The sequence below is a fragment of the Etheostoma cragini genome, chromosome 19 (genome assembly GCF_013103735.1).
Source record: "Etheostoma cragini isolate CJK2018 chromosome 19, CSU_Ecrag_1.0, whole genome shotgun sequence".
In the NCBI taxonomy this organism is placed as follows: Eukaryota; Metazoa; Chordata; class Actinopteri; order Perciformes; family Percidae; genus Etheostoma; species Etheostoma cragini.
In genome coordinates this window covers 16,377,157-16,387,556 of record NC_048425.1, presented here as the reverse complement: position 1 = coordinate 16,387,556, position 10,400 = coordinate 16,377,157, and the positions used below count along the sequence as shown (strand labels likewise).

The window sequence follows — 10,400 nt, the reverse complement described above, 5'->3', positions numbered from 1 at the left end:
TTAAAATTCTAAAACTACATCTTATTGATCTAGAACTGCAACTTAACATTTCAGAACTGCAGCTTACCATTCTAGAACTACAATGTAACCTTTTAGAACTGTAAGTAATATTTTAGGACCGCAACTTATTAAAATTCTTCCAACTTCCACCTGTTGTTCTTGAATTTCAACTTAACATTCCAGAATGGCAGCTTAACTTTCTAGAACTGCAGCTTAACATTCTAGAACACAAGCTAACATTGTAGAATGGCAGTTTAACATTCTAGAACTACAATGTAACATTCTAGAATTGTAACAGTTCAGTTATTTTACGTAGAACTTCAACATAACATTGTAGAACTGTAATTAACATTTTAGAATCCGCAACATATTGTTCCAGATCTGCAGCTTAACATTCTTGAACGTAAACCTAATATTCTAGAACTGTATATTAAAAATCTAGAACTCAAACTTAACATTCTACAACTACAACATAAGATTGTGGAACTGTAAGTAACATTTTAGAACCATAACTCTATTTATAATAATTCTAAGACTACATTCTATTGTTCTAGAAATGCAGTTAACATTCCAGAACTGCAGTATAACATTCTAGAACTTAAACCTAACATTTTAGAACTGCAGCTTACCATTCTAGAACTAGAATGTAACCTTTTAGATTTGTAAGTAACATTTTCGGACCGCAACTGATAAAAATTCTAAAACTTCAACCTGTTCTTGAATTGCAACTTAACATTCTAGAATGGCAGCTCAACTTTCTTGAACTGCAGCTCAACATTCTAGAACTTAAACCTAACATTCCAGAACTACAATATAACAATGTAGAACTGTAACATTTTAGGACCATGACTTTAGGATAAAAAGTTTTGATTAATGCATATACACATCAACTTTCTCTTAGATTTACGCATATACAAATCAACTTTATTTTAGATTTATGGACATACACATCAACTTTCGTTTTGATTAATGCATATGCACATCAACGTACTTTTTGATTAGTGCATATACACATCAACTTTTGTTTAGATTAATGCATATACACATCAACTTTCTTTTTAATTGTTCCATATACACATCAACTTTATCTTGGATTAATGCACATACACATCAACATTCTTTTTAATTAACGCATTTACACATCAACTTTCTTTTAGATTATTACACATCAACTTTCATTTTAATTAACGCATATACACTTCAACTTTCTTTTTGATTAATGCATACACACATCAACTTTATCTCATATTAATGCATATACACATCAACTTTATTTGAGATTAATGCATATATACATTAACTTTCTTTTTGATAAATGCATGAACACATCAACTTTTCTTTCATCTATGCATATACACATACACTTTCTTTTCATTATTTCATTATTTCATTTCATCACCATTCATTGACATCATCACAATTCATAATGTCATCATCACAATTCATATGTCTTATACACATCAGCTTTTTTTTTTAGATTAATGCATACACACATCAACTTTTTAATAAAGGCATATACACATCAAGTTTCTTTCTGATTGAAGTATATACACAGCATGTCATGGTTGGGCTGGCCGTGAGTATTATTTTTCCCTGCATTTTTCTCCTGTCCTGTTTTCTGTTTTGTTTCTCCCTCTTCCTCCCCCTTGCCTGTCCGAAGCCAGCTGATTGCCAACACCTGTCGCCAGTCTGCCAGCAGCAATCATCTCCTCCACGCCTGCCTGTCATCACCTGCTCCCGCCAAGCACACCTGCCTGCCATCTTCATAAGCCACAGTATTTCAACCTCGGCCCTGCTCTCACTCTTCACCTGATCGTTGCTTCCGCTACATGGGTGAAACTGCGTCAGATAAAACTCCTTATTCTTCCCAGTGTTTTCCTCGAGCCTGTTATATGTACCGGACCCTCTCCCTCGGCGCCCCCTCTTCATCCCGGCTCTTTGTGTCAGCATCTCCGCCAGCCTGTCTTCTTCAACTCCAGTCTTCACCCCTCTCCTCAGTTTCTCCTCGTGCCTGCATCTCCCCCCGACTCTCCATCCTTGGCTCCTCGGTCCCCCGCCGCATCATTGGTCCCAGTTACCCCTACAGCCCTCCGGTCCTCTGCTTCAGAGTCCCATGTCTGCCTCCTTACTTCCCCTCTCTCTCTCTCTCTCTCTCTCTCCCCCGTTTGTGCATTAAACCTGTTCTGTGTGAGCTGTGCTTTTGAGTCTGCCTTTCTGTCTTGTAACACAGCAATTTTCTTTTAGATGAATGCATATACATATCAACTTTCTTTTTGATTAATGCTTATAAACATCAACTTTTTTTTTGAGACATTGGGAACAATACCATAGTGGAATTTACATCACAGTTCCAGTCTACATCTAGACCAAAGTTTCACATTCCCAACGTTCTCGTTTTTTTTAAGTACAGTAAGAAACACAAAACAGAGGGTGCATTACTATGAGACTTATCTCCATTAAATATAAAAACAGAAAGACGATTCAAATGTTTGGTCAATAAACGTTACATAACATACAGTACAGTAAAAACAACCCTTAGTTACCAATGTCTTGATAGCATTCAGGACAACATTCCTGCGTGTTCTGTTTGATTAACATAGGATATCCATTTAGACCATAAGAGTACAAATCTATTTGTCTGCAAACAGATCGAAAGTGTTAATGAAATCTACCAGATGGAAACAATAACACAATCTCTCAATTTTTCTAGAGTAGGGGAATCAGGAAGGAGCCAGTGTCTAGTGATAATGGCCAAAATTCTGAAGAGATATTTTTCTTTATCAGGTTATCAGGTCTGTATTCCCCAGGGTAAAGTTGGTGAATTTGAAGGATACTTTTATGTTAAAAATATTTTCGATATCTTTATGTATATCCAACCAATATTGTTTTATTACTGGACAATCCCAGAATATATGCCAGTGGTTGGCATCATCGCTTCCGCATTGTCTCCATCACTTGGTCTCCTCCCAGGGACCTGACATTTTTTGCTTTGGAGTAATAAAAAACCTGATCAAACATTTCCAACCAAATTCCTTCCATGAATATGAGTTTGTGAATTTCCACTGTGATGCGCAGTAATCTCTCCACTCCTCAACAGTTATTTTCATGTTACTTTCCCTTTCCCATTTTGTTTTTACATATAATGTCAAGATTGTTTGTTTAGTCATAAAACCCTTGTATAGCCATGAAATAATACCCTTTTTAACTTTTGCCTGGTATGCCATCAATTTTTCATGAAGCACTGGTTCATGCACATCTGTGGAACAAATAACTTCTTGATTAAGATAGTCTCGTATCTGTATATATCTGTAAAAGTCCTTTTTCTTCAGATTATGACTGGTTTCAAGTGTGTGGAAATCTTTCACTTTGCCTTTATCTGTTAGCGAGAAATGTGTTGTTATACCCTTGGACGGACAGTTCTGGAATCCTCGGTCCAGTACTTTTAAATGGACATAACAGCTGCTACTTAGCACCCCCGTCCAAGCGCTTCATGGTGAAGCACAAAAGTTTTAGTTAAAGATGGCAATTTTGGTTTTCCCAATTGGTCAAGCTTCTGCCAACCTGCAATACTCCCATGCTGTCACACTTTAGCTGCGTTTAGGAATCTTAGTTTCCTTTTGGAGAGCACATTTGTTTTTCACAAGAACAAAAGGCTTAACCAAACAGCAAAGCCCACCAAAAATAATTTCAACTCTTAGGTGTTCCTCTCCACAGAAGTCTTTAGTAAAAGGCAAAAGACCCAGCCCACTCTTGAGAGCAGCCGAAAACCCTAGTCTAACCAGTCTCAACCCTTGCGGTAAGCCTCACTTGGTGTGAAGCTTTCCAAATCCAAGGCCTCACCTAGGCAAGGCAAGGCAAGGCAAGGCAGCTTTATTTGTATAGCACATTTCAGCAACAGGGCAATTCAAAGTGCTTTACACAAAATCAGTTAAAAAATAAAAACAGTTAAAAAATAAAAACAGATAAAACACGTGAATTAAAAATAGGAACATTAAGACACATAAAACACAAGAGTAAAAGTTACAGTGCAGCATAAGAAATTAAACATTAAAAGAACATAATTTAAAGAAAGGCCACATCAAAAAGAAAGGTCTTCAGCCTTGATTTAAAAGAACTGAGAGTAGCAGCGGCTCTGCAGGTTTCTGGGAGTTTATTCCAGATATGAGGAGCATAGAAACTGAAAGCTGCTTCACCCTGTTTAGTTCTGACTCTGGGGACATAAAGTAGACCTGTCCAAGATGACCTGAGAGGTCCGGCTGGTTCGTAGTGTAGTAGCAGATCAGAAATGTATTTTGGCCCTAAACCATTAAGTGATTTATAAACTAGCAAAAATACTTTGAAATCAATTCTTTGAGGCACAGGAAGCCAGTGTAAAGACTTCAGAACTGGAGTGATGTGATCCAGTCTTGGTCTTAGTGAGGACCCGAGCAGCACCGTTCTGAATCAGCTACAGCTGTCTGATGGTTTTTTTAGTGAGACCTGTAAAGACACCGTTACAGTAGTCAAGTCTACTGAAGATGAAAGCATGGACAAGTTTTTCCAAATCCTGTTGACACATAAGTCCTTTAACCCTTGATATATTCTTAAGGTGATAATAGGCTGACTTTGTAATTGTCTTAATGTGGCTGTTAAAATTCAGGTCTGAGTCCATGACTACACCAAGATTTCTGGCTTTGACTGTTGTTTTCAACATTGTTGTTTGAAGCAGAGCGCAGACTTTTAATCGTTTTTTTGCTCCAAAAACAACCACCTCAGTTTTTCCTTAATTTAATTTCAGAAAGTTCTGGCACATCCAGTCGTTAATTTGTTCAATGCACGTAGTCAGTATTTGTATTGGACTATAGTCCCCTGGCGATAAGGTTATGTAAATTTGTGTGTCATCCGCATAACTATGGTAACTTATTTTGTTGTTTTCCATAATCTGAGCCAGTGGAAGCATGTAGATGTTAAACAGAAGAGGCCCCAGAAGGGAGCCTTGCGGGACTCCGCACATCATATTTGTATGTTCAGATGTAGAATTACCTATTGACATAAAGTAATCCCTATTCTTTAAGTAGGATTCAAACCAGTTTAGTACTGAGCCAGAAAGGCCAACCCAGTTTTCCAATCAGTTTAGTAATATGTCGTGGTCGACTGTGTCAAATGCAGCACTGAGATCAAGAAAAACTAAGACTGAGATTTTGCCACTATCTGTGTTAAGGTGGATGTCATTAAAGACTTTTGACAAGAGCCGTCTCAGTGCTGTGGTGTAGTCGGAAACCCAACTGAAAGGTATCAAAACTGTTGTTTAGTGACAAGAAATGGGTGAGTTGTTGAAAAACCGCTTTTTCAATGATTTTACTTAAAAACGGAAGGTTTGATATTGGCCTATAGCTGCTCATTAGTGATGTGTCTAGATTGTTCTTTTTTAAGAGTGGCTTGATTACTGCAGTTTTCAGGGCCGGTGGAAAGATTCCTGAAAGAAGAGACATGTTCACAATCTGTAGAAGATCAGAAGCCAAACAATTTGAAACATTTTTGAAAACACCTGTTGGTAGAATATCAAGGCAACAGGAGGAGGATTTCAGATGTTGTATAATGTCCTCTAGGTTTTTATGGTTGACCGTATGAAATTCTGTGAACTAGTTTTGCTTGAACACTGTGACAGCACATATCCTGTACTTGATATGGAGGCACTGACTGTTTGTCTAATCCTCTGAATTTTATCTTTGAAGAAGGAGGCAAACTCATTGCAGGCCTTGGTAGATAACAGTTCAGATGCTACTGTTACTCGAGGGTTTGTTAATCTATCGACAGTAGCAAACAAAGCACGTGAATTATTATTTTTTCTTGAGATAATATCAGAGAAGAAGGACCGCCTTGCATTCCTTAGTTCCAAATTATAAATGCGAAGTCTCTCTTTATAGGAGTTATAATGGACCAGGAGATTTGTTTTTTGCCACCTTCGTTCAGCTTTCCTACACTTTCTTTTTTCTGTTCTCACCAGTAGGTTATTTCTCCATGGAGATCTTTACTTACCAGAGACAACTTTTACCTTAGTGGGAGCAATGGCATCAATAACATTTCTAATTTTACAGTTGAAATGATCTACGAGCTCAGTCACTGATAGCCCAGAGAGGGCGGGTGTGGATGAGAAAAGCTGAGGAAATGTTTCACTGGTGTTTTCAGTGATATACCGTTTTCTCATTGTCTTTGTTTGGTAACTTTTGGGTACAGAGATAGTGCCGCTGAAAAAAACACTGGAATGATCAGAGAGAGCAACGTCAGTCACCACAACCTTGGGAATGTTCAGACCCTTGGAGACTATCAGGTCCAGAGTGTGCCCCTTATTGTGCGTGGGCTCCGTCACGTGCTGAGTCAGTCCATAGTTCTCAAAAACACAACACAGTTCTTTGCTCCCCCTGTCCTGGGGGTTGTCAACATGAATATTAAAATCACCCGCAATTCCACATTGTCATAGGGCCAATACTTTGTCCTTGCTGTCTTTTCTGCCAATCAATTGTTTAAATCTCGCTACACTTTTGAATGGCTTTATCTTGTCAAGTATTACAACAATGTTTTGATTCCAGAAACCCAACGAGGTTTCATGGATCATTCAGTTTTTGCAACAACTTCTGGACGTAAAATCTGCCAGCCACTGCGAGGCATGTCTCTTCAGGTCCATTGACATATTGAGCACAAGCAGCTCCACGTGCATTGATTTTTGCTTTTCCACAAGACAGAAGATGGGTGCACCGTTCCCGGCAACGCTGCAATACCGGGTTGATGCGTGGAGTGAATGGAGCAAGCCACTTTTTCAAGTCCCATTGCTAAAAATCCATTTAATATGTTGTCCCCTGATAAAGGACACATCTGAAATTAAACTGATAAGAACGGATTTTTTTCTTTTGAAAATAATCTATTTACACTTATTTCATACTTTTGTCATATAACATGTCACATCAAAGTTACCTTTTAAAATACAACAAGTCAATAAATAATCCATAAAACATCTAAAACAACTGTTCCAAGAGACGCATTAAACACTAAATTAACCGTAAAACGTCTAAAGCACTTGCTTTAAAAATGCATTACAGATAACATTTTTATAGATTAAAAGGTATAAAAAGTTTTCAATGTAAATGAGTCTTGATGTTAAGATGTCTGGGCGGCTAGGGTGAGCCACTGTTTGGTAAATGTTTGTGCCAGTATCTGTTTTCCTTGGTTCACCCCGTACAGCACCAGCTGTGGCGTAAGAACCTCCCTTGCTTGCAAGTACGGGAATTGTAAGGAGCCGGCCGTTGCTCACTGTTCTACAGCAGCGCTACACTCCCAGAGCAGGTGACTTACCGACTCAGGCACGCCTCAACCTGGTCGGGGGCAAGTTGAGTGCGCCAACCTGCCCCGGGAGTGCATTACGGACCTGACCAGAAGGATCTCATGAGCCACCATCCATGACAGGTCCTGGAGTCTGTTTGTAAGAGAGGGACAGTTTACGTTGCGCCAAAATGTTGAGGGCTTGCCCAATGCAAGCCTGCACACTGGACTCACTGGTTCCCGCTCATGCAAAACAGAAATTAGAGAGCGGTGAGTGGTTAAAACCTGCAACTCCTCCTGCTCAAGGTTACACATACTTCCTGCTTCTTACAGTGCAGACGCTTTGCTAATAATCTTGCTTTTCCTCTGAGAGAAACCAGGAGCAGGGGCTCTTGGATACTTACGAATCACTGGACTATACATAAATGTAGACATTGTAGACTATTGCCATATTTTAAAAATTTTCTGCGTGAGCGTGGCCTACCAATAGCTGAAGCCTGTCCTACAGTGACTGTAGCTAAAGCTACTCAGCAGACAGATGCCTCCTTTCTCCGTGGATGATTACTACAAACTCCTTCAGAAGATTGCACTTCTGGAAACCAAGGTTCACCAATTAGAAGTGAACATGGAAGTGAACGGATCTTGTGGAAATGACACCACTTTACCATGAACCCAAAACAATGGACAAAAGCATGCCAACACACAGCTAATTAGCACCAACAAGAGTACAAAGAAACAGGAGGGCTGTGGAACGGTTTATTAATTAACAAGTGGTAGTCCTCCCTGGAACTCTTCTGGTCCAAAGCCTGAAACTAAATCGTTTTCCTAGGAAATGGGAGGACGACTAACGGGCAGGGCACAGCGCCCTGAGCTTTGTGATACAAGTGGCTGGCCTGCATTATCATCCAGGCAGAGCGCCTCTTCAACCCCTGTACCTAGTATGACACAGCCGTGGGCAGCTGCAAAAGGAAAAATCAGCAAAATAATTCACCCCCAACAACCTGGTGTGCAACTGGATAACAGATTGGCTCCTCTGCTGCAGGACGCTGGACAGCCATCTGATGACCGGGACTGCGTCTCATCGTCAAAAAGCAGGGTAAGGACTGTGTGCAATTCAAAAAGTAAAAAGCTAACAACCGGGCCTTAAAGCCTGATTGTGTGTGACTCTGCTGTAAAAGATTTAAAAAACAGTAAAAACACCAAAATACTCTGTTTTCCCAAAGACATGATGTCTGACTTGACCAAAAAAGTCCCAGATATCATGGCAGAACACCCAACTGTGAAGAATATTATTCTGCATATAGAGTCACATGAAATTGTAAAGCAACAGTCTGAATTGCAGAAACTGGACTTTAGGGAACTGCTGAACACAGTCAGCTCCCTAAACGCAGATGTTTTTATCAGTGACCTATACCACCAGTGAGAATAGGAGCCGAGAGATTCAGCCGACTGTTGGCACTGAACAAATGGCTTTCAACTGAATATACCGTCCATTCTCTGCAGTTTATTGACAATTTCAACATTTTCTGGGAGCGCAGACATCTTTTTAAAGCAGATTGACTTTTCCTTAACCCTCTGAGCCCGAGACACTCGCCGACGAGTAAAAAAGCACCTCTGATTCATAGTTTAATAACTTTTGAACAATACAAGCGATTGGCTCACCTCCGGTTGCGTTTAAATCCTGACGTTTTCGCGGTTACGGCGGTCTTTTCCGTGTCTTTCTAGCCTATACAGGGGATTTTCTATCCAGCCTGGAACTTCCGCCTCTTTGGGCTTTAAATCCACACTGTTATATCCAAGATTGATCCACTTTATGTCCATAATTCATCGCGTTTTGGCTGATTTGTGCCGCTGGCGCCTTTGCTCTTTGTCTCTCTCTCTCTCCTGTATTTTATTTTATTTTTTTCTCTCCCAGGAAGTACAAGCCCATATATGGGAGATAAAGTCACCCCTCTTATATGGAAGGCCAGAGGGGACAAAGAGGCCTATAGATTCTATGAAAGGCCAAATTGTGCACTATTTAGACACACATTTGCTTGTATAGCATTGTTGTGGGTGTAATATTAATAAATATGACATTATTATATTATTATTGGCATAAGTAAATGTCATGAGAGCAAAAGCGTCTTGACTTTCTTTGAAAAAATGCATGTATTTTGTCAACTGTGTATCCAGCAAGCATTAACTGACATGTGCCGGACCTGGGCTGCCCGACTAGTGACACTCATGACTCTTTCCAATACAAGCCCAGGCCCTGTGTATTCAACTCTTCCTCAATTTATGTTGTGATAGGTAATAGAAAAAGAACTGCGATCACACAATCAACTGCAAACTTAGCAAATTTAGCATCCATTCCTCGTCAGCTACAGCTGGTCCCAAAAAACGAAAACTCACTAACGCTAGCTTTACTAAACGTCAGGTCTTAGGCAAGAATATCATTTTCAATCAATGATTTTATTATTAATCAAAATCTAAATTTTCTGTTTTTAACTGAAACCGGGTTAGACCATAATAACAGCGCTGCTGTTCTCATTGAGTCAGCTCCCCCTAACTTCAGTTTTATGAGCGAGAATACAGTGCATAAGAAAGGAGGTGGAGTTGCCATTTTGTTCAATGACTCGTTCCACTGTATGCAAATATGTTATGGAAATTTTGCTTCTTTTGTATATATGGCTCTTCACTTAAGGTCCTAGCCCCAAGTGATATTTGTAAATATTAACAGGTCACCCAAATATTGTGCAACTTTCATTGATGACTTCACTGAACTGCTGTCTGTAATCTGCATTAACTTTGATTGTGTAATCATTGCGGGAGATTTTAACATTCATGTGGACATTCCCCAGGGTAGAGGGACCAAAGAACTCTGTATTTTTGAGAACTATGGACTGACTCAGCATGTGACAAAGCCCACGCACAATAAGGGGCACACTCTGGACCTGATAGTCTCCAAGGGTCTGAATATTCTCAAGGTTGCGGTGACTGACGTTGCTCACTGATCATTCCTGTGTTTTCTTGGTAAGAAAAGATCTTATATACACTCACCGGCCACTTTATTAGGTACACCTGTCCAACTGCTCGTTAACACTTAATTTCTAAGCAGCCAA

The 10,400-nt window shown here is 39.6% G+C and overlaps 1 non-coding gene and 1 pseudogene across 1 annotated transcript; both read right to left on the bottom strand.

The window, feature by feature from the left end:
• Window positions 1-3,651: 3,651 nt before the first annotated feature.
• Window positions 3,652-3,768, bottom strand: LOC117935259. The gene has a single exon (XR_004654710.1). It is a non-coding gene; the product is annotated as a U5 spliceosomal RNA (small nuclear RNA).
• A 2,956-nt stretch (window positions 3,769-6,724) lies between these two features.
• Window positions 6,725-6,902, bottom strand: LOC117935276 (annotated as a pseudogene).
• Between the last annotated feature and the right edge of the window lie 3,498 nt (window positions 6,903-10,400).